This window comes from Ambystoma mexicanum, chromosome 8 (assembly GCF_040938575.1).
Source record: "Ambystoma mexicanum isolate Mex_15411 chromosome 8, UKY_AmexF1_1, whole genome shotgun sequence".
Taxonomy (NCBI): Eukaryota; Metazoa; Chordata; class Amphibia; order Caudata; family Ambystomatidae; genus Ambystoma; species Ambystoma mexicanum.
Genome location: NC_090929.1, coordinates 757,035,486 through 757,060,863, shown reverse-complemented (window position 1 = coordinate 757,060,863; position 25,378 = coordinate 757,035,486).

The following is a 25,378-nucleotide window of genomic DNA, read 5'->3' as shown; positions in this document are numbered from 1 at the left end:
CCTGCAAAGAGAAACAGTAGACAAGGTTAGACATTGAAAAAACAGTCAGTTTAAGGTTGCGCTTCGCCATACCTCGCGCTTTACCTTAAACTTTCGCTTACCTGCTGTTGAACATTGTGGTAGCCTCCATCTTCCCTCCGGCCGCGTCTGATGTCTCAGAGCTGCATCTAGGCCGCGTTTCCATCTAAGGGAGAAAACAGAAGAGAGACATTATTGCAGGCATAATTAGGACCAACATATAATAACATTAAACAGAACAAACAGCATCACAAGAGCTCAAGAAAGACTTACTAATCTTAAGGAGAAGCATAGTCACAGCTGGACTGCACTAATCCTTATCAGGGATCAGTGTAGGAACTAGATCCCAATTGACGCCCCCTGCCAGTAGCAGGACAGAGAGCTTATCTTCCATAATATCTTCCATAATTCACAGGTGAGCTTTATGTGCCGGCATATGCTCACAGAAACCGTACTTCGGGGTGAAGGGTTCGAGAGGAACAACAATCATAGATTGGCGCACTAACACACTCTTATCTCCATGCAGGAGCAGTCTCACCATGTACCATCGCTCACAGTTTTTCTACTGAGGGAGAGACCTGAAGGGAGGTGATCCAAGTCCAGGGAGGGCTGCAACTGTGCCCAAATGCCTCCGCAGTGACCAGGTGAGCGTAACAGTATCCAGGTGTCCCCCAAAACCCATACACTCTGCCTCCTGGAAGACACAGCCCTAGCCATCTGCACTCCTCTCAGCTAACAGCCCTTCTGCCAAACTCTCTCCTTGAACACCACACCCAGGAAACCTTATTAACCAAACCCCTTGCCTCCACAGTCCCATTTCCATGCTTGCCATCCTCTAAAGCCCCAGATGTTGCACACACGATCCGCGAACTACCCCTGTGTCCGTGGACATATCGCACAATGCATGGGGTGGGAGAAATTCTAACTTTGTAGGAGATTTCCTCTTTAATGGCGGCGGCTCATAAAAAAGCCTTTTTTTTAAAGGTGCTTAAAAAACACGTTTTATTTTGTATTTTTAAAAAAAAATCTTCCTTTTCTCCTTATATCAGCCTTTCAACAGCATCCCTCAGATTCCAGAAAAAATTAGCATTCCCTAGAATGGACAACGAAACTCCTGCACATTAAGGTAGTCAATGTTGTCATTAGAGAAAAGCAACATACTTGCACGCATGCATTTATTCACATGGCACCTTCCAAAATCTTCTGGGGATTGAACACACTTGGTTGGTTCCATTGTGCTCTTGGTAACATTTCTGAAAACACCACCTTTGCCCATGGGAACATTTGCATTAGTCTGTCCACAAAGGACCTCAACACAGAAATCAAACTTGGGGCACTGATTTACCTCAAATACTCACCTCCACAGTGCACCAACAAAATATCTGGATTACCAAAAGTAGACATGTTTCTACAAAGAGAAGCCAAGTACCCAGACACAAATTCCTGCCATCTTCACCATACAACCAGCACAGCAATGACAAAAAGTATAACCCTCCCTTCCTGTAAAGCACACCCTTAACACCTGATTGGATAATCCTCATAGTACACCCCCATTTCCATGCCAAGCATACTGACAAGCCCCCGATGTGGCATGTGCGATCTGCGAACTACTGCAGTGTCTGCGGACCACGTAACACAGGGGAAGCCCTTCTTCCCTTTCCATTCCATTCCATTTCCACTTCACACTTTGCAACACTGCCTCATTGGCTACTGTTAAGCAGTCACACACCCATCCACCAATCACATCCAAGATCTCTACATCTATCTCTGTCATCTCAAGTCTCCTCTGATTGTAAAAAAAACACATTGGGAACATTTGCACAGCTTGTTCAAGTGCCAGATCATATGTGAATCTTCAATATATTACCACAGCATGCCTGCTTGCCCATAAGCACCCATTGTAATGTGCAAACTGAAATTTTCTTCTTCTCTTCTGTCACTTTTACAATCAGAGTGCACATAGGAAATGAAAACTGCATGTATGTTACCAAAGCATAGCAAGTACATGGATATAAACATGGTGCCTGCCACTTGCCCTGTATAACCTACCAAATAATCATACTATCATTTGTACCATCTCCTCACATCAACTGACAGATACTTACAATGTTGTTTACTTTCAGGGTGGGCGCTAGAGAGCCTGACCAAGATGGCCCGTGTGCTCCATCACACCTGAGTCAGATCCAGAAAACTGTCAGGTGGTTTCCCCTATGAGAACTTTCCTTTATGAGTGCCATTGTGAGGAGAGAAGCTAGGGCATCGGCAGGGAACAATCCTGAAGAAAATCGGAGCTGTGGAACCCCTAATCCATGGTTGTGCGGAGGCCTGCAGACACGCAGAGGACGGTGGGAGAGGGGGAGGAGTCGCCTTCAACACACACCAGGGGATGACCCTCTCTGACACGGGGATCGACAGGCACTGCACCAAGAGCCGAGTGGAAGTGAGGCCCTTAGCACCCGCCCCCGAGGGGAGGGCCGCTTTGCCATTACAAATTACCCAGCAAGACTGCTGTGGTGGGGCTGCAAATGGTAACCCACTTAACTGCAGATGTCAAGTCCAAATGTGGGAAGGCATGGGGCTGTCACAGATACATCTCATTGTACTCCTCATACGCAAGTGGTGAATGCACTCTTATATATACTTCAGTGGGGTTCTGTCTGACTAATGTCATCAAAGACCAGGAGGGTAGGGCTCTGTTGGTGCAAGGGATTATTCAGGGGAAAATCTACACCTTGGTTAACTACTATAGCCCCAACCATGTCACAACACGGTCACTGGACTGGATAGAAAAACAATTGGAGGGATCACTCGTCGGGGAGATAATTTGGGCTGGCAATGCAGTAATGGATCCATCACAGGACCGAACGGGTCTGACCCAATGACTGGGGAGCAGGGGTACCATCAGACTACAGGGCATGCTTCTGGTATTGGAGCTAGACAATGGGCCTCATTACGAGGTGGGCAGTAAGGGATTACCGGCACCGGTAAGGGCACCGGTGTCGGTAATCCCTTACCGCACTACTACGAGTTCCCTTTGCGGTTCCTTCCTTAACGCCTGCTTTTACATGGCATTAAGGACAGGACCCACAAAGGGATACCGGGGTCAATAAAGGTACCGCAATTTGTGGTACCGTTATTGCCGCCTTCCCCCTTCCCATTGAGCCCTATGGGGGTTCAAATGGGAATGGGGAATGGCTCTGGTGAATGGGGAATTACCGGTCCGGCCAAAATCGGAATGGACCGGTAATTGCTCCATCCACCAGACTGGAGTCGGAATGATTTTGGAGGCAGCCCTGGCGCTAATAGCGCCATGGCTACCTCCAACCTCGTAATGAGGCCCAATGTCTGGAGGGTGAGGAACCAGAACACACGACAATACTCACATCACCCGTAACTCTGCATCACGGTTGGATTTCTTTCTGGTGTTACAAACAATCCTGGGACAGGTCATGGGGTGGAGATCCAGGCTTGTACACTGTGAGACCATGCTCCGGTGCTACAGACCGTTAACCTGGTGGGACACGATAGGGAAAGGCCACCGTGGAGATTCAAAAGTGAAGGGCTTACTGACGCGGTCTTTAGGGAGGGTTTGACGACAGCCATAGATACGTGCTTTGAAATTAACAAAGGTTCAGTGAACTCAGTGGGGACACTGTGGGAAGGATTCAAGTGTGTGATCAATGGGGAATGAATAGCCAGAGAAGCTGGGGTTCTAAAATAAATTAGAATGGAACTGGCCAATAAAGAGAACGATATCCAGGAGAGACAGGTGGCTGCCCCTAACCCTAATGACAAGGAACATGCAGAGATTCTGCAGCTGCTCCAGGAATTTCAGGAACTAGCACAAAGGGAGTTTAAGTACCTATGGGACAGGGCAGCACCCCGACAGTAAGGGGAGGGGCAGGACACGGGCCACACTGGCCAGGGTAACCAAGAAGGATAATCTCAAGGGTAGAATCTCGGTGATAGCCTATGCAATCTCAAGCAACCCAGATAGATATAGAAGCATATTTGGACCGGTTGAGCCAGATTGGTGTACTTCTGGTGTACAAAACAGCTAATACAGTCATTAAGCAAAATGGAACCAGGTAGCAGGAAAAAAACTGTGACTTCTCTTTCAAAATGTAAAACTAAAAGTAAACGTGTCAACAAGAATGTAACTACCAGTAGTGCAAACACTACATCTACCATCAGTAACTTAGCCACAAGTAAGAATTCCAAAAAATACATTTTACAAAAAAGGGTATAATGGGACCAGAGACCAGATAGATTGAAATGATGGTTGTATAATGAAATGTTGCAAGAGGACACCAAGAATAAATATCCAGGGTGTCAGAGTGTTTGAAGAAATCAAGTATTAGTGCCCGATCAAAGGAGCTTTTTGTTAGCTCTCTATAGCCTCATACATAGACCATGCATGTCGGATTTAGCATTGCAGGTCTGTGGCCAAGTGGAATCAGTACTAAAATTGTATTGTATGCCCATGATAGGGTTTTATATCCCGCAAGAAAGAACCCAAGAAGAGGGTTGGGATTGTAGTCACAATGTCATGAAATTGTATGTCTAAGGGGATGTTGCCACAATGAAGGCAGTCATTGAGATTGTAGGGACTATATTTCCCTGTGTAGGGCTAAACTATTTGTATTTAAGGTGATGACTTTGTAAGGGAACATGAGGGAAATGTGAGAGTGTGCTAACTGTTCTGCAAATGTACATATAGTGTTTCTGTTTTGTGGTTCAGGGCGACTTGGGTTAGTTCAATCTCCACGAAGTTGTCCTGCATCACCCCAGAGGCCATTGTTCAGTAAACTTGCTTTAATGACCACTGAAGTGAAGGACTCCAGGACAAGGTAAGATCCCTGGTAAGTATGTATTCTTATAAATTGAAGGCCGTACTGTCAGTGCACAGGACCGGTGGCAGAAGGGTGGTTGCTCATAGATATACAGTACTGTGGAACCCTGTGGAGGTTCTCTGTCTCCCGGGAGACCTAATAACATATTTATTGTGATTTGCTAACTGAATGGCAACAGTAACATATACAACTTCAAAAAATGACATGAATCTGTTCTTTATGGTCCAACTACCCCCACTCTATGGGCCTTGAATTTCTTGGGATCAGCAAGAGAAACTCTGGAGCAAGCAGGACACTCAGACAAGTTTCAGAAGTCATCAGGTTTATTTTCTTCCAGCAGGCAATACACATCATACACCAGGGACATCTCAGGAACTCTGCTACAATTCTGAGTAAAATCCTGCCTTTTATACACTTCTTGTTTGGCTCAGTTCCTTATGCGTGATGCACAACACTCTCATTGGTTCAAGCACTCCAAGACAAGCCCCCTCCTCCTCCCGGGTTGACTGACTCGGCTGCCAATTCATAAAGCTCCCATGTCATACCTACATCTGTATCTGATTAAAATTATGTGTGCTGTACATGACCTTTAAAATGGAAAACCAATGACACCAATCCTGGGACATTTTTAGCAACTGCATCATGGTTTCCTGTCCCAGAGGCCCAAATATGGGCATCAGCTGTATCCACTCTGCTGATTGAACCAGCTGAATGCATCATCCACATTCCTCCCTTGACTGTTACCTCGCTCCCACACAGTACACTGTCAAGATTAGAGATATGAAGTCCAGACACCATGTCCTTGACTACTGAACTCTCACTGAACTACCATGAGGTAATTATTTTTTCATTTCAGCATGGTTCTACAGAAATTCACTTATATATTTATTTTCTTCAGTATCCATTTTAAGGTGCCTGACCCTGTCTCAAACTCAAAATGGCTGTCCTCAAAATGTCTGACCTATCACAAAATGGTGGATCACCCTACTTCTGGTCATGTTTGATTCCTGTTCCGATTCGAGTCTAGTTTTTTAGCAATGTATACTTAGCATGTATTACTTAACTAGCCTTCCATCACTAGTAGGACTAGTAGTAGCATACAAAGAATATCTAAAATTTAAAACACCAGAGCCTTTAAACATCTAAAACTGCAAATCCCTCATCCTCCACCTTACCACAGGCCCACAATAAATCCTTACATTCATAGTAGTCTACAAACCTCCAACCTACAACGCCACCTTCACATACAACTTCATAGAAGCGGTTGCCAATCTAGCCATCAAGCATGATCATCTGAACATTCTCAGGGATGCAAAAGCAATGAAAAGAACTAACCGCAAACTACACATTTGGAGGAAAAATTATGACCATGGCAGAAGACGAAAATAACGACAACAAATCCGATTGTACAAATCCAAAATTCTCAAATCAAAAAAGAAGCACTACGTTGAACGGATCAGAAAAGCCACCAACACCCAAAGCGAGTTATTTAACATTGTAAATGAGATGAGAAACCCACCCGGATAAACCCAACTCACCAGTACCCTCCCAAAAACTATGCAACAACCTCACAGATCACTTCAAGAACAAAATCGTCAACATAAACATAAACAACATAAACTGAGTCATACAAAGCAGACAAATCAACCAAACAATGCCCCAGCCACCATCAACCCCTGCACCACAAAACAAAATGTACTACTTCCAACAGATGTCAACTACTAAACCTGGTTATAAAGTTACAAGGCAGGTTCCCCAATGGACCTCTCCCCTTCAGACATCTATAAATCCATACTTGCGCAGCACAGTACACACCATTCGGAATACTACCTAAATCTCTTCAATCAACCACTTACAACAGATTGAATACCAAGAGCATTTAAAACAGCCTAGATCAAGCCTCTGCTCAAGGACACAACAGGTGATGTGGAAGACCTCTCAAACTACAGACCAATCTCAAACATCCCATATCTGGCAAAACTATTAGAAACCTACATCAATGAACAACTACTGGAGCACATTGAAAATAACCAACTACTGGACCAGACACAAGTAGGTTTCAGACCTTTGAGAGGAATGGCGCCTAGTCTCAATATGGGATGACCTAAAGATAAACACGGATGCCAACACATAATCAGCACTGATGTTACTGGATCTCTCAACTGCCTTTGGCACAGTCAACCACAATATCCAAATAAAAAGATTGGAAGGGATCACTCACACAGCACTGCTATGGAAAAAATCTTTCTTCTGGGAAAGGACAGAAACAGTGTGGCTAAAAGCTTTCAAATCTGCACCATGGGATACCACCTGTGGAGTATCCCAAGGCTGATAGCTATCCCTGCTACTCTTCACCATTTACATGACACCGCTAATCAACCTCATAAAAAGACATGAACTAACATGCTACAACTACACAGATGATACACAAATCATCTTCAAATACAATGACATGCAAGAAGAGAGTGCACCCTTAATATAGTGTTTCAAGAAGCTCTATTAATGGATGAATATCAACAAACTCAAAATTTACCCAGACAAAACTGAAATCATGATTATACCTGAAAACAGAGGAAGAAACCAGTGGATCCCATGACCCATAGAACTGGAAATCCCGCAAACACCATCTCTAGCTGTAAAACACTTTAGAATCATCATGGACAGAGAGTTAACACTGGAACCCCAAGTCAATACAAACATCCAGAAGTGCTTCTTTCACCTGCAAACGATTAAGAAAATCCTACCATTCCTCTCATTCAGACATAAAACACTGGCTATCATATCCCTCATCATGTCCAGGATAGATTACACTAACAGCAATAACCTTGGAATGCCAGACTACCTACTAAGGAAACTACAACTAATACAAAACGCGGCAGCCAGACTTCTCCTTAAAATCAACAGAGGAGATGACATCACACTAGCACTTAGGATGTTACACTGGCACCCAGTCAGGAAAAGAATCACTTTCAAAAGGATGTGCATATTGCACAGAGCAATACATGGCCAGGGAGCGAAATTCATTCAAAAGAAACTCTCCATCTACAAACCAACCAGAACCATGAGATCTTGCAACAATGCCCCCCTAGAGCCCAAAGAGTACACAAAAAAAAACTGGGTGGTTCAGCATTCTCCTGTTTAGCCGTGAAACATTGGCACTCCCTTCCCAGGGCAATACGAAATATAGAAGAATAAACAAAACCCAGGAAACTCCTTAAAACCTGGCTCTTCAGCTCCGAACACAATGATACCGACTGAACAGTGCACGCACACCTCGTAACCAACCAAACACGGAAAAAGGAAAAGGAGTATGAAAACAATAGTGTAATGAGGGACAGGACCTTAAACAGAGACCCCCCCTCCACCCCGTCTCTAAGGAGGGACCACTAAGAAACAGGAGAAGGTGGCATGATTAGTCCAGGGAACTCTGCCCAATGGAAATCGGGGGCGAGGTGAACTCGGGAAGGGATACTCCCGGCCTAGGCATACCCCCACTGAGGACCAACAAGTGAACAAAATGAATGCATGAGACCCTCCACAATAGACAACAGACAGCGCCTCTAGGGTATCGAAGAAATAGGGCCTGTACCAAAATCAGACAGTTTAACGGGTTCCAAAGAGGTCCAAGAATTATGAACACTGAGGTGACAATCAAGGCAAAATCCGAAATAGCAACTAGGTGTTAGGCAAAGAGCATGACCACCACAGGTGATACAGTTAGACGAATTTCATAGCTAGGAATGCTATGCACTTCAGGAGTGGGAACTGTGTTGCACTTGGATGGATGTCAGGGCTTGGAAATCTGACATGCTTTGGGGGCTGTCAGGGCTAATAATAAAAATCAATGTTTAAAGAAATGCACTTGGATGGAGTCTCAGAATAGGGGGAAAGAGTGACATGCTCGGTTTGACTCATGGGGTGAGAGGTATGACGCACCTGGATGGATTTTAGGGGTAGCAGTTGTGGCACACCTGCTTTAACTTCAGGGGTGGGGCATAGTGGATGCATTCTTAGAGTGTGAAACATCATACGTACACCTGGATGGATGTCAAGGGTAGGAGTTGTGGAACATGCAGATTGACCACCAGGACTTTCATCAGCAACCAGTACGAATAAACTCACCCCCTGCATACACCTCTCAAACTCTGGACCTAATGAAACTAGACCTCTACAGCACCACAATCTGTACCTACTTCATAACACATCAACAACAAACCAAACCACGCATAACCTGGCACAACAGCACACAGTGGTCAACTTCCAAAAATGACATTTATGCTCCGTGAACAGTGTTTCGGAACAGAAGCTGCCAACAGCACATCAGAGCTCTCTTGCTCTTTTCCCGCTCACCCCCACTAACACCCACCCTCTCATCTTGCATTACAGATCCGCCTGAGTGCCTGGAGACCACACAACTGGCATTGGTGCACAGTATAAAAACCTTTAACATTAACCTTACAAGGAACTGGTAACCACAACATGTTTTGATTGCAGTTTGTATTGCCCTAAATCATATTTATTAAAATAACTGTAACACAACTGAAACATGAAAATTATAAGGAAATACATTATGAAGAATTGTATTCTAATAAATTAAGATACAACCACCATATGAATTCACTTCTTGAGAGGTTGGCTATATTTAGAGTGCAGAGATCTGGGGTCAACCCCGACAGGGATGTTATCAGGAGTGCTGCTTGAACCTGATGGACTGTGACATCAGACGTGCACAACTGCTGATCAAGATGCTAAGGTCTGTGAGACGTTGCATTACCCCTTGCTGTGCATATGGAATTAACATTCATGTAAAGCTTGACGTTTGGTATGGTGTCAGATAACATGAGGTCGCTGTGTGAATGGGTGATGCTGGGGCTATGAGTCAAAGCTGTGCAGGTGACTCAAGGCCAAAACACATGTATTGTATAAGGTCTCTTAGGGCCTCATTACACGGAAGGCGGTAATGGTTAACGGCCACCGTTAATGGTAACGGTGGTTGTTAACCATTACCGCCTTACTACGAGGTCCCTTAGCGGGTTGGTGTTTTAACGCCTGCTTTGTGCAGGCGTTAAAAACCAACCCGCTAAGGGACCTCGGAGCTAATTACGGCACCGCAAAATTGCGGTGCCGTAATTAGCGCCTTCCCCATTCCCATAGAGCCCTATGGGGCAGAAATGGGAATGGGGAAGGGCAATGGCGGAAGGGGGATTTACCGCCCCACCAACCTTGGAATGGGGCGGTAAATCCCCTTTCCGCCAAGGCGGTGCCGGTATTTTACCGGCATGAGCCATGGCGCTAATAGCGCCATGGCTCACCGCCTTCCATGTAATGAGGCCCTTAGACATGCCAATATGTGGATTGCAAGATGGACATATGGGGTCAATAAACTTACTGGCCATATGATGCTCCCTTCACAATTTCTCTGCAGACATGCATGTTTCATTTTCACCTGAGTACACACTGATGTGCACAGGTCAATGATTCACAGTGGTCTGCAGAAATGTTGACACATGTTCTTACAGAGATGGTCCTGTGTGTTATCTTCTTTTGCAGTGTAGCGATCAGCTGATGTATTGAAGGAGCAGTGGCATATCAGGTACAGGAAATCCAGAAGGGGTTGTAGACCCCAGCCACGCTCCACTGCATTGAGCTCCACAGAGGGGGCATGTGCCTGGGGTTGTTGACATGCTCAAGGGTATTGCTGCTGAGGGTGAAGATGTTGGGAATATCATGGTTGTTAACTCCTCAGCAGCAGAGGGACAGAGGTTTGTGTCCCAGGACACAGAGGAGCCAGGGAGCTTGGAGACCTCACCTGACTTGAAGGAGGACTGCAAGGGGGGTGCACTCGATGTTTGGAGAAGTATGTGAATACTGCATAATTGGAAGGGGCTCATGGTGCTGTGTGCACATGCTCCTGCTCCATGCTCCTCTGATACCATGCTACATGTTTTCTCTGATGCCTCCACCCAGACACATCCAGCCGCATTGATTGTTGAGATCATAAAGGTGTCAGTGCTGCCACTGCTGGTAGCTGGATTGCAGAGAAACAATTATCTCTGAGAAGCTGTGGTTGCTGACCAACAGCAGGCTGCAAAGCATCTCAGAAAGGTGGTCATGCTCTTTACTGTTCTGGCAGGATCGGTTAGCAGGGTTGTTTTGTTTGGTTAGCCAAATGCCTTTTACATCTCCACCTCCTCCATTTCCACCTCTGTGCCCAAGACCATATGGAGGTAGACTAGTCTGCATCGCAAGAGGCAGTAATCAGGGAGGTCTCAAAGGGTTGAAAGGCTATGGTGGCTCTGCTGTCCAGCCAGGACAGTACCAGGATGGGTACCACTGTCCACAGCAGTTCATCTTTGTGGAGGGAGAATCAGCGCTGGAGATAGATTGCCAGGCAGAAGGAGCTATTGCATCTGAAATGGGTGGAAATATGGAGGCAGGCAGTACGGATGGCCCAGTTGCTTCACACCACCAGTAGGGAAAGGAAGGAGGTCAGGCAAATGGTGGAAACACGGTTACTGGCAGTGTATGCACATATGAGGGAGTAGGAGGAGAACAGGCTTGCAGCCAGGGATGCTGGATGCACCACTGCCAGGGTCAGGGCTGAGGCTGAGGAATCCATGGCCTGGGCTGTGGCATCCGCTGAGAATGATGCCCTTAGGATTGAGGAAAATATTAAGGCACATAGATGGCAGGCACTTGAACACTGCCAGATGAGGGTGGTTGCAAGATTAAGGGAGGCAGAATGTGAAGCGAGTTGACATTGGCCCAAACAATAAAGGATCTGAATGTAAAGGAAAGGGATCTTTAGAGTTTTATGGGCTTGGTTGTGGTTGGGGTTGGAGAGGCTTTTGTTATTTTGTCTCGGGAGGATAGCTCAGGGGCAACGCGCTCATCTTGGAAGCAAGACAACGCAGAGCAACACAGGTTCGATCTCCGAGTCCATGCTTAGAAACCTCTGGGTATTAAACGCGTTATAAATAACCAATTACAATTACACAAAAAGGGTTTTCAAATTCTCCAAGAGATTTTTTACATGTTCGTTTTGAAGTGTCTACCAGTTATTTATAGGGTGTTATGTGGCATAAACTACCATGCTGTTCTGTTGTTTTTGTGCTGAGTGGAGCATGGCCTGCATCCTGCCGCAAAGGTTGAAGAGTGGGGTACTGACCATGTGGCAACGTATTTACCACATCATGTTGGCTTGCTTTGTTTTGTGTCATGTGTTACAAGGTTGAAGGTCATACTACATCGGTATTTCTGGGAATTAACGTGGTCCGCAGGTCATGCATAAATGGTTCATGTTACTATGCACATGTATATTTCAGGGTTGCATGGATATTCCGCTAAATTTTAATCTTCAAGGCCAGGCTTATCAGGTCTTAGAATAGATTCAATTTATTTTAGATCTAATTAAAAAATGATTGAAAAAGAACTGGCTTTGTTTAAATCTTGCTAAGAGAGGAACTCTCCTTATAGCAATGAAAAAAAACCTGCAACAGCGATGGCCTCCTTTAAGAACTTGAGCATCCAATGGAATATCTTTGCGGTGCAAGGTACAATAAAAACATTAGGAGCAACCTTTGATTCTAAGTTAACCCTGGCGAAACATGCACATCAGATGGTAGGTAGCACTGCAAATCAACTCAAGCTCCTTCGGCAAGTCAAATATGTTTCTATCATAGGATCATCTAGGACATATAGCCTGAGCTGTCATGGGTTCTAGACTTGGCTATTGTAATTCATCATTCCTACCGGACCTATTCGTAATTAACCATCTTCAGTCCTTGATTCCTTCGGTCCTTGATTAACTTACTGCTCCACCAGGACCGTTACTGAAAACAAAAAGGAGCATAGCGTTCCAGTTTTTTAAAAGAAAGTTACAGGTATTGTGGAACAAATATTTGTGGCCAGCTACCCCTGCACTTACGGCATAAGCATTGAGTGGCACACATTCATATGTTCAGGGCTGAATTTAAGTCAAAATTTTAATATTTGAGGTAGGTCTGACGATTGGTCATGCACACTAATGAACACGCAATATAGTAAGGCCAGCCAACCAACCAGGCCATTGCTGCAAAGGATCTGAGCAGCGAGGAGATTAAAGTGGGAATTAAAATTCTTTATTTAGGTAACTACTGATTTCATGTATTGCTGTGTAGCTAAACACAAGAAAGATGTCTTAGACCCTGGAGAGGGGGGTATAGTGGGGGATGACCCCACTGTAATAATAATAATACGTTTATTGTGATTTAGTTCAAAATTAGAACTTTACACACACACACACTTAATGTAAATACTAAAATACAAATACAAAATTCTGCTAATACAAATATATACAAATGAATTAAAGTAAGTTAAATTAATACATACAACAATAGCAATGACCATTTCACATAAAGGTCAGTGTTAAAAATTCATAAGTTTATACATTCATAAAATAAAATAAAATGTCATCACTTCCCAGAATCATAGAAGCATATATTCACCAAATCATCATATCGTCCATTCATGGAGCACCCACCATAACCCTAAATCTCAGCGGAAGTACCCCCTCATTCAGGCAGCAAAGATTTAACATGTAGCCACACTTGGTATAGGACAATTTGCATGGCAATGGTGTCTATTTTTAAGCTGTAGTCCCAGAATGAATTTGATACGATTTCCTCAATTCTGTGAACAAAACGACCCAAATTGCACATATACAATGGTCCCAGGTTAACACACTGTGTAAGGACATGTCTAGCCGATTCCAATTTGCCGTTTACGCTGCAAATGCGGCAGTACCTGTCTTCAATAGCCAATTTTAAGCAAAAACCTGTGACTGACTGGACCGGCAATTGATTTCTACGTAATTTCAGCAGAAAGAGTCTCGTATCCAGGGCGGGACATGGTAGCAGGTACGGTTGGGGTTTTCTGTATCGATGTACTACATGCGACACTGCTTCATACCCCTTTAATTTAGAGAGATGGACATAATTCCCACACCAATCCCATTTATTGAGTTTCTTTTCAAAGGATTTTTTAAAATGGACATAAGACATATTTCTGTTATGCTCAGCAGTCCAGCCTATCTCTGTGAAGAGCGTCTCATTTAAGGTTTTATAGTTCACGCCCCTGAGAACCCTCTCTGTGTTATAATTCTGCCCTACAACTGCTACCAGCTCACAGTCTGGGTTAGAGCAAGATTTTAAATAGAAGCACCCCCTAACCCGGAGTGCCATGCCCCTGAGCGATGTTAACCCCAGCTCCAACCAGATGTATTCCATTGAGCAAGGCCCAGTACTGATGGCCAGTAGTGTCCTTCTAATCTGTTAAACCAGGTTAAGTCCTGGGTGGCTAATGCCTCAAGGCCATACAGGATAGATAGCACAAAGCATTGCTTGTATATCTTGATGATCCCCTGCATGCTGTATCCTGCTTGTCCTCTGTCAAACTTGCACACCTGCACAGTAAGGTACTTTGCTCTCCTTATCTTATGGTTTATTAGCAAACCATAGTTGGCCCAGGCATCAAACTCTAAACCAAGATAGGAACAGGACAAAATGTAATCTATTATACCAATTGAGGTGACCATGCTGGTCCTATTAAACTTGTTTCTGGAGACCAGTAGTACACTGGTTTACTATAAAACAAAGGGGTGCCTGATTACAGTCCCAGGTCCTTCAGGCGTTATATAATAGTCAACAAAACAATTGGAGCTATGGAACCGGGAATAGCCTCTCAACACATTTATTTATTTCATGAATACCAATAAATGTTCAATTTTCAATTTCTAGAAACTTTTATTTGCATATCAAATTCATATAAAATACTAGAACATTTCCAGAGACAAATATGTACAAGTTCCACTCATACACAATCACTCCTACCATTCGTTCATTTTTTTGCTTTTTTTTCGTATCAAATTTTTTGACATGTGAATATAAATGGCCTCACATATGGACGGCCTCCGACCATAACTCCACATTAAACAAAAGTCCTCCATTCGATTATCTGATGGTTCCGTCTGTGTATTTCTAATTACACAGATATACGACTACACGTGTTTCGGTTGTCTTTTTTCGGGACATCAACATTCGTCGACCCTTTGTTCATACAACCTTCTTCAGGACAAAAATAGGGGAGTTTCCTTATTCCCATACGCATCGAGTAGGGTGAGTATCACCACTCAACTAGATTGTGTCTCCCTTTTTTGTATCATTACAGGGTATTCAAAATCCTTCCTCAATAGGGATTCTTCACAGCTCAGTCAGGAGGGACCTATTAATTCTCATTGCCCCAATGGCTATGATCTCGTAGTGCACCAATAGTTAGCACGTCTTAATTCGCCAATGTGCACGTCGTACACCAATTCTTAACGAGTCGCCGATATCTCTCGCAGTCGTTATATCATTTGACATGGTCTTGCTTCTTCTTTTCGGGTCCCAACTACATGCCGTCTCGCTTTTCAACTTCATCCGGCATGAAAAGAAGAAGCAAGACCGTGTCAAATCATATAACGACCGCAAGAGATATCGGCGACTCGTTAAGAATTGGTGTATGACGTGCACATTGGCGAATTAAGACGTGCTAACTATTGGTGCACTACGAGATCATAGCCGTTGGGCCAATGAGAATTAATAGGTCCCTCCTGACTGAGCTGCGAAGAATCCCTCTTGAGGAAGGATTTTGAATATCCTGTAATGATACAGAAAAGGGAGACACAATCTAGTTGAGTGGTGATACTCACCCTACTCGATGCGTATGGGAATAAAGAAACTCCCCTATTTTTGTCCTGAAGAAGGTTGTATGAACAAAGGGTCGACGAATGTTGATGTCCCGAAAAAAGACAACCGAAACACGTGTAGACGTATATCTGTGTAATTAGAAATACACAGACGGAACCATCAGATAATCGAATGGAGGACTTTTATTTAATGTGGAGTTATGGTCGGAGGCCGTCCATATGTGAGGCCATTTATATTCACATGTCAAAAAATTTGATACGAAAAAAAAAAAAATGAACGAATGGTAGGAGTGATTGAGTATGAGTGGAACTTGTAGATATTTGTCTGTGGAAATGTTCTAGTATTTTATATGAATTTGATATGCAAATAAAGGTTTTTAAAAATTGAAAATTGAACATTTATTGGTATTCATGAAATAAATAAATGTGTTGAGAGGCTATTCCCGGTTCCATAGGTCCAATTGTTTTGTTGACTATTGTACACTGGTTTACTCCAGATTAATAGTTAGGCCCATTTGGGAGGCATATTTGGCCAGCTCATTGAGTATGTTTTTCATACCGGTGATGGTCCGATCAAACAGGACCAGATCGTCTGCATATAACATGCCAACTACTGGCAGATCACCTATCCTCTGGGGGGGAGGGGCAATTTGATTTAACAGATAAACGGAGAAGAAGGCCAGCAATATATAGATTATACAATATAGAGGTCGCCATGCACCCTTTTTTGACACCCACATTTCTAGGTATGGAGTCAGAGACGTCCCCCCGTTGTCCAGTCTTACTCTCGCATAGTTGTTGCTATGAAAAAGAACTAGGATGTGTATTTAACAGGACAGACACTTCAATTCTCTGAGCCTCGCCCATAGTGCTTCCCTATTGACCTGGTCAAAGGCACTTCTAAAATCTACGAATGTGATGTGTAATTGAGCATCCATATTACTACGCGTGATCTGGATGAGCTGATTTAAGACTCTAGTGTTATGAGAAGTGCCTGAGACAGGTCGGAAACCAGCCTGGGAGAGGCTAAGGACCTTGTTAGTGATTGCCCAGGATTGTAGTTCCCTTATCACTAGTGAGGCAAAGATCTTTCCAGTAAAGTCAAGCATGGACAATAGACGGTAGTTATTAACAGTCTGGCCCCCTTTTTTGTGCACCGGAAATAAGCACCGACCAGTGTCATGAAGCCGGAATAGTACGTTGCCTACAAACTCGTGAAAAAAGAATCAGCAAAACCTGTGACCAGTTAGTCGGGTCTTTCTTCAACATAGCGTTTGCCAAGCCATTAGGATAAGGTGCATTAGATGACTTGAGTTTTAATATAGCATCAGTCAGAATCCTGCAGCTCAGAGGCAGAGACCAAGGCTCAGAGAAAAAGTCTGCTGCAGGAGATGACTTGTCATTGTGGAATTCTGCTGTTACATGTGTAACCCTTTGGGTACCAGATATGGGATTCAAGATTTTAGTTAACTTTTCATCCTTGGTCTTGGCAAGCACTTTCCATGTATTTGAACTATCTTTACTCATCATTACCTGGACAAAGTGTTGCCAAGCCATCCTTTGCTCAGCTAGACGGTAGTGCTTCAGCCAGGAGTGATATTTCCCCCTTACTATGTTAATTGCTCTATGCGCCTGGGAGACAGAGCCAAGGTGCTGGGCTTGCACCCTCAGTTCTCTGATCTCTCTGCGCATCTTAAGCTTTTGATAACAAATATTTATGTTGATGGATTTATGTCCCCCAGCTTTCCACACTAAATGGGGTTTACCATTACTTTTACAGACGGATTGGGTTAACATCTGTATTCATGCTTCAATGGCCTCAGGTTCTTTACCCCTGAGGCTATTAACCACATCGAACCCCACAGGAAAGGCCACAATACACATCCTGTCTATTTTTTTCTTGGGAAAGCGGATTCTGTTTCCAGCATGGCTGGGCATTAGATCTCCACATAATCAAATCCCTTCCCCGATATCAGATGACATAACTGCCGGTGTAAGGGTCATGTGGTCACTATAGTCGTTGGGGCACACTTTTAGGCTTGCCACTTGTTCCAGTAGACAGTCCTTCCCAGCCATATGGTCCAGTGTTGCCTCTTTTACACCCACAGACCAGGTTACATGGCCAGGTTGGTCCCCAGTAGGATGGCCATTTAATATGGTCAAATTCCATTCTTTTAGAAAGTCCAGCCACAGTCTTCCCTTGTCATTGGTTTTGGACATTGGCATTACACAGTAATCAACTACATTTCCATATGCCCCACACCCATCTTTGTCCACACATTTGGCATTCCAGTCCCCTCAAAGGATCACCGGTTTACCACTTTCTGTATCATACCAGGATGATAATATCGAATCCAGTTCGTCAAATATAGTCTCTGTTGTGCAGGTGCCAGGTGGGTCATAGATGTTAACTACCAACGTGTTCTTACGTCGTCCCCCTTCCTCGGGGACAGATACTTCCACTGCCAGTGTGTTGCCTCCCGGCTGGCCCTGGCAGATGATTCTAGGATTGAGGCTATTTCCAGAAGGCCAACCGCTTCTCGCCCCGATCACCCTTTCTTGCATGCGTCTGGAATATTACATACCTATCTAGCTGAAACTCAAAGGTGGTCCATGTTTCCTGAATGGCAAAGATTTCACAGGCTGTGAGCAAATTCTGAGACCCACCTTGGCAGAGCCAATGATTGAAACCTGTGGTGTCCCAACTTAAAAGTGAGTTATTTCACTCCATCAGTCTCTTTTGGGAAACCATTTTCATAAGCCATTCCCATCCTTGGGCATCATTGAACTTTGCTGTTGCCTGGGGGCTCTTATGTGTACGTGTGGATTTTTCAGCAGCTCGAGAGCAACTACACTCTCAGCAACCCGTAGGTCTCGTCTCAGCGGCTAAGGGAACGTCCAGTAGATAACCCAAATCGACCAGTGAAGACTGATGCTGCCGAATAAGTGCCGCTGTTTCAAGTAAACAACAGTGAATCTGCATAGTTGTTTACCGTTGGTTACACAGGGGTTCAATACAATCAAAGTCTCCCGAGTTGAAGGTATTTTACTGAACAGTGCCATTATTTTTGAGTGATTAGCTTGTCGGGGGACTTTGGATGTGTCCATTGGGTTTTTTCTCGTCTAAGATAACAGAAGGGACCTTCCTGGGGCTTTGTGCTCGGCCCAGATCATGTGTAACTGGATGTGACATGTTGACTTCTACACGGGTATCAGACTTATTTAAAGGGGAGTCAATGTTCACATTGTTTGATGGTATATGCTCCTCTTGCAAAGTTTGTTCTTTTACTGGTACCTCCGCTACTAGCCAACTTGTTAAAGTTCCCACTGTCTGTGCAGACCTTCTCTTACGTCGTGCTACCCTCTTATGTTGTTTCTTTGACGTAATGTTAGTGGGAGGACGCAGTGTGGAATTTAGCGCTTGAGCATCCTCCAGTGGGTTCTGTTCTGGAGGTGTAAGTGTACGATTTGTTTGCTTAATGATTTTTGCTTGTAGTTTTTTTGCAAGCCTGAGTTGTTTCCTAGAAGGATAAAGCATAGAAGAATTCACTTCAGTGTCACTGATATTTAGAGGTTCACTATCAGGACCTTGAGCCGCATCCGAGATTACAATTGGGAGAATGGGCAAGTATTTGAGGTTTTGCAGACCAACCTTTTGTTTTACTTCCTCGCAAGGATCATTGGAGTGTGGCACTTCAGTAGCTTTATAGTCAGTTAACATATTATGCATTGCTACTATAGTCAGCCCCTGGGCTTTAAGATCCTCGTGCATAGCCCCACAGAGTTTTAGTAGAATCTTTGTCGCAAAGTGTAGTAGTCCATTGTTCTGCATAGTTCCAGAGGTTTCATGGGTGCTGTAGGCATCATGAGCTGAATCTGAGTGCACTGTTCCAGATTCATAAAGCAGATTGGGGCTAGCAGATATTCTTTGATTGATTGAGGTAGTTGATTGCGGTAGAGGGACCGGTAAAGAGGATACTGAGAATGGGGCCAGGAAAGGTGGTCGAAGAGATGGTGGTCAGCCCAATATCCAGTTCTATTTCCTGCGGACGTGTCAAGCTCCAGGTTAGTGCCAGTGCTGATTTCAGGTGTTGCAGAAGTAGACCCTACCAAGGGGACTCGATGTCCGGTATCACCTGAGTCCAAATCGATTGGGGCATTTCCTTGTAGGGCATAGCATAGTTGGAGTAATGAATCGTTGTCCAGATCCAAAGGATGTGAGCTATTGTCGCCCTCTAAGGAGTTGTTTGTTACCTCTGCTGTTGCCAAAGCTACCGGAAGATCCAGTGGCTTGATGGGGAAATATGCGTCCGTAGGGCCCTTATGAACAAGTTTCACCCCCTTAGCAGTGCCCCCATATATCTCCAGTTGTCCAATTGACTTCAATGCTGGAGTATTCGCTCTGCCATATTTTCCAGAACGTAGCCTATAATGCTTTTTTGTGCGGCATGCCACAGCCTTAGAGCAGTTCTGAGCTTTGCCAGGCATAAAAGCAACAATGAAAAGGGAGGGGGCGGGGTGGGGTGAGTCAAAAGGGACACGCCGGGCAAGCAAAAGTTCTTTGGCTATTTCACAATATAAAGTTGTGTTAGAGCTGGGGGATGTGTACGGCTCAAAGGAAGAATCCCACAGTCACCGTCACTCCCACAGTTTAGAGTCTAAGCCAGCAGCAATGACTATCGCTTCAACATCTGGTAGATCAGGTAGATCAGCTCCGCAGCAAATAGACTCTGTCTCAAGCTGTTGCTAAATTGCATCGATTTAAACACAAAAGCTTCGAAACAGTATATTTGAGAACTTCGGTGCTATTGCACGCACAAAACACTCTGACTCAATAAGGGGCACCGCCGAATTAGCCAATTCAGGGTACAATACGTCTTTAGATGGGGTTAATATATCTTTCCCGATTCAGAAGTGCAAGCATAACTCAGGAGGTGATGGCGTGCTGCAATTAAAGGCAAAGGACAGCCTCTCTTGCGAATGTACTTCCGTGACCGTATCCGTGTAGTGAATTTCAACCGTCTCCGGAGTCACAGGAACACGGAAACACTTGTCACACTCCGCCACTGTGTCATTTGGGGCTCTGCGAATATCTGGGGAAATGGGGAATTAAGGAGCCCCTCGTTGCATAGATGTCCCCATATGTACACGGCCCTCAATGCGCTTGATTTGTTCAACACTTAGCGTTCTCCATTCGCTAAAATAAATATACACAATGCAAAGAAAGTTCGATTTCTTTCTGAGACATCCCCAAATTGCCAAGCTCTCACTTTTGCACGTTATTTCGCAACTTGTCGATTTCACCCGTCTTTCTAGTTTTGCAGAATGTGATACAAATTATGCCATTTTAAATGTTGCCATCAGGGCAAGCCGAATTATAAAATGCGCCTGCCGTTCTTGCCCACACACCCTGGGTGTATTTGAAATCTAGGCTGGCTCCTCTATGCTTCCCATAAGGCATGCAATGGCAAATATATATCTTATGGAAGTCGTGGTTTGCGTGTCAAAGCAAGAAAATAATAAACCCGTACCCCCAAGGCAATACTGAATACTACTACTACTACTACTACTACTACTACTACTACTACTAATACTACTAATAATAATAATAACGATTATTATTATTCATAAAAGAATTATTGCAAAAAACGACTTGTGCATTACAGGGCCTCGGTGTGTGGGGTCTCGTGTGTGGATTCTAGCATGACAATAATCCTATGGGAATTAAACAATGATCTGGTTTCTTTGTACGAATAAAACCCTCTTCCATGGTTTCATGTACTTCCTATGAAGACAGATTAAATCTCCTGTGTTAGACAGCCTCCCTCGTCGCCTCCTGAAAGTAATTTCTTTATATGCCACGTTATTTGACTGACAGCGTCTAATGGCTTGATTTCCGCTTCTGACTGTCGTCGCCTATCTTCGCACATAAATGTTGTTTACCTTTTAATTGTTTTTAGAAGCAAAGAGTCGGTGTGCACCCCACCCCTTATGAAGAAAGTATGCTGCAATGCACTGGATCTGCTGGCTTTGCTCTGACTTTGAGAAGGTTAAGCTGCCATCAGCTCACATCGTTGAGTCTGGCACGGCCACCGAGGAAGGCAGTGATGTCAAAATCAAATGTCTTTCAAAGTGACTGCTCAAGGAGCACTTCTGATTGTCCGACTCTAATCGATTTTTAATTTTGAACCATACAAGTATATTCAGATTGTTACAAGTATTGATGAGCTGACCATGTTTTTCTGTGATGCTTTTCAAGGCGAGTTTCTGAGCTCGGCGGCTAGGTGGCGCTGCAAGGCGCTGAAGGGAGCTGCGGGTTCAGAAGCCATTAGCAGAATGTCTGCAACAGGAGTATACTGAACTTTGGCTTCGAGTAAGTATTCCAGTAAGTATTCGGCCGAAGCTGATTAGCTGGTTGAATACTTACTCAAAGCCGAAGTTCGGTACACCCCTAGTCATGACACATGTCTGTGTACACTGGATTTCTTGGAGATCATTGTCTCATGTATTTCATTGTCCTTCCTCTTTAACTCTTTATGTGTCTCGTGGACCTGTCGATGGGGGGCTATGTTTTTGGTGGTTGTTTGGTTTACACTACACATAACTCACATGGACATGGCACATGAGGTTGCCAATCATCCCTGTGTGGTGGACTTTTCCACGTAGTGGAACCTTTTATTCTGGGACATATGTGTCTCAATTTAAGTGTTTTAGGGGTGCCGAATCAGACGGTTTTCCATGGCTTTGGCTCTGGATTTCTTTGGCAGTCTTTGGGATGTGTGTTGGCACAGCTTTGACTCAGTCTACTGTTCTGAGTTGTTGCACGCAGGTCATTGTGGTTATTGCTTCTGATGCATTGCATTGGTAAAACCCTTCCATGTGTAGGGCATTCATGTGGGATGCGCTCACTAATGCTACATTTTGTCATCATTGTTTGGGTTATCAGGTGGACATTTGACCAATGATTAGTCAATGTTGCCCTTGTGTATTTGGCAATCGTGCTATGGTGCTGCCCTGCAGGTGGCTCATTGCACCTAAATATGGGGATCAGTCGTAAGTGTGTGTTGGGTCATGTGACGTCGGCTTACTAGTCAGAGATCATGTTTATCACACCCTGCCGGTGCCACCACGTCTGGATGCAGGTGACATGGTATGGGCCATAGCATGCATCCCCATGTGTCCCTAATATGTGGTGACATTTGCATGTTTGGTAATATTGTAGCTGGCATCAACTCATTAGATCTGCTTGGCCCATGTTCCAGGGTGTGATGGCATGACTTGAGCGGTTGCGCCAAACTCATATGTCCTGGTTCCTTTATTGGGACATCCTTGCACTCATGATTGTTATTATCATCTGTTGTTCAGCTGATGTTTGACTGTGGCACAACATGTTGTACTGGTTGTATGTAATTGGTTGCTGTTCAGATGTATAGGTTACCTATGCCACACGGTAGAGATGGTGTGAGGAGGATTGGCAAGGGGAGGGGGGCCACATGCACGATTCTGTACCATGTGTTTGGTCATTATTGTCATCTATTTTGTGTTAAGGTGCCATTTTAGTCCAATGTCATTCTCCTTTATTGATGATGTGAAATTGCAAAAGCCTCCATTTCTGTGTGGTTCGTGTTATTGGAGTATGAGGCGGGCGGATGTGGGAGGATCACTCACAGTTGTTGTTTGGTTGGGTGCCTGTTTTTTGAAGGTGTTCTCTGCTGATCATTCTCTGGTGCAATGTTTGTGGGTCTTCCTCTAGCCTTGTATATATTCTGGTCCTTTAATGTGGCTGTCTTTGATGATTTTGCAGAGGGTGTGTGTGTATTCACCTGCACACTGATGACTTGTGGTACTGTGGGGTGTGTGGATAAATGTTCACTGTGGCCATGATTCAGCAGGGTGCTTGAGGCACATTTGTGTGTCTTGACTTGCTGATATGCGGTGAGCTGGCACATCTAGACACGCTCTATTTGGTGAAGATGATGACCGTTGTTTTCTGGAATCTTGGTTGACAGGTGGGTGGTTGTGGGGGTGAAGTGGTCAAGAGCATGGCTGTTGTGGGACATTTGGGGTTGATCTGTTGCTTGCGTGTGTTGCAACATGTCCAGCTCAAGAGAATGAAGGCAGGTGCTCATGCCAGGTGGCAGCTGGGTCTTACGTGTGCACCAGATGGGTCTAGTGCCAGCTGTGCCCTTTGGGTTTTCCGTGCTATCTGGTGCTGGTTTCAATGTCATTTGTTCATTGGTCATGGTGTTGTTGTTTGGTCGGTCACCCATTTAATAGACCAGTTTTCTGACATGTTGTAATGGTGCCTTCCATTGTAGAATAAGCCGTTAAATGGTTTGCGCACTTACTGCATTGGGTTAGTTCAGAGGCTGGGGCAATGTCTGCGTTTTTTTCTGGATCAGGGCCAATATTTTCATAATGTATGCACTTGTGTGCACATTATGCCCACCTGCTTTAAACTTAGGTGAAAGAACACCCACCTCTGTTGAATCGAACCTAATGAACACATGTTTATTAGAGCATTATTCAGATGTAAGTCTGGAAAATAAGTCTGGGAATCTGATGTTAATGTTAAAGGATATGTATACCGTGCAATATCACCACCGGAGTGGTCCCCTGGAGCTCTATCAGCAGAGCATATCTATGGGGAAAATAGCAAACACGAGTGAACCACATTTAAAAAAAACACACTGGGCCTCATTACGATCTTCGCGGAACGGGTTAACAGCCTCCGCCAATGGAGGCGGACCCGTTAAACCTGTTCTGCAAAATTACGAGGGGGGCTCAGATGGGAATGCGGAAGGTCCGGGCCCGGGTTCCTAGAGAGAGGAATTACCGGGCCCTCCGAACTCGGAATGGCCCGTTAATTCCCCATTCTGGGAACCCGGTAAAGGAGCCCGGTTTGGCAGCAGCCATGGAGCTAAGAGCTCCATGGCTGCCGCCAAACTCGTAATGAGGCCCACTGCCTCGGGATACTGTCAAACTGCAAATTTGGTTAATAAAATAATATTTTGGTGTGCTCCTATATGGGAGATGAGTTGAAAATCCAGTTCGTCCCGCATTTCCTTTCACCTTGGAACCCAATACGAAACAAATGAACATGCCCAGTCTCTTGAACACTTCTGCTTCAGATCTGGTTAAAGGAACGTCTCCATCCGCCCACCCATAAATTATTTTCTATGACTTCCTCTTTCCTTTGAACGTAACATTTTACGGTTAACAATGCAATCTTGTTTGAGAGACATTGCACAAACAAACACACAGCCACGGCGTCGTAAACCCCTAACCCATTATCTCACTTCCCCTCTGAATTTTATTCACCTCGCTTCTATTTGTTTTTCAGGAATTGATATCAGAATTAAGCAACAAATGTAATACAGAATGTATTTTCCCCCATCATCGACCGAAAAAACTAATGTCTACTCCAGTAATGGGGAAGTAAAGGACGGGTTGGGTGCAGGAAAAATGTCATCGTTTTTCACAAAGCTGAACACAGATTTCATAAAATTCAAATGAGGGACCCATTATTCACCACAGAAAATGTACCTCAGCATCGCGGAATTGCAAAGAAGACCCGACGTGCGCACTTAGAATTCTCAACGCATAACTGGAAGAAGACCCATGCTAATTTTCGCTGCCGCCAACCATGCAGCAATTCTAAAGGGAAAAGCAATTTTTATAAACCGTACATTTAACACACGCAGAACCACGGTGTACATTACATTTAGGTACCCAATTTTCCTCACACATGAACGAATTTCCTATTTTTGTGTCTGTAAAA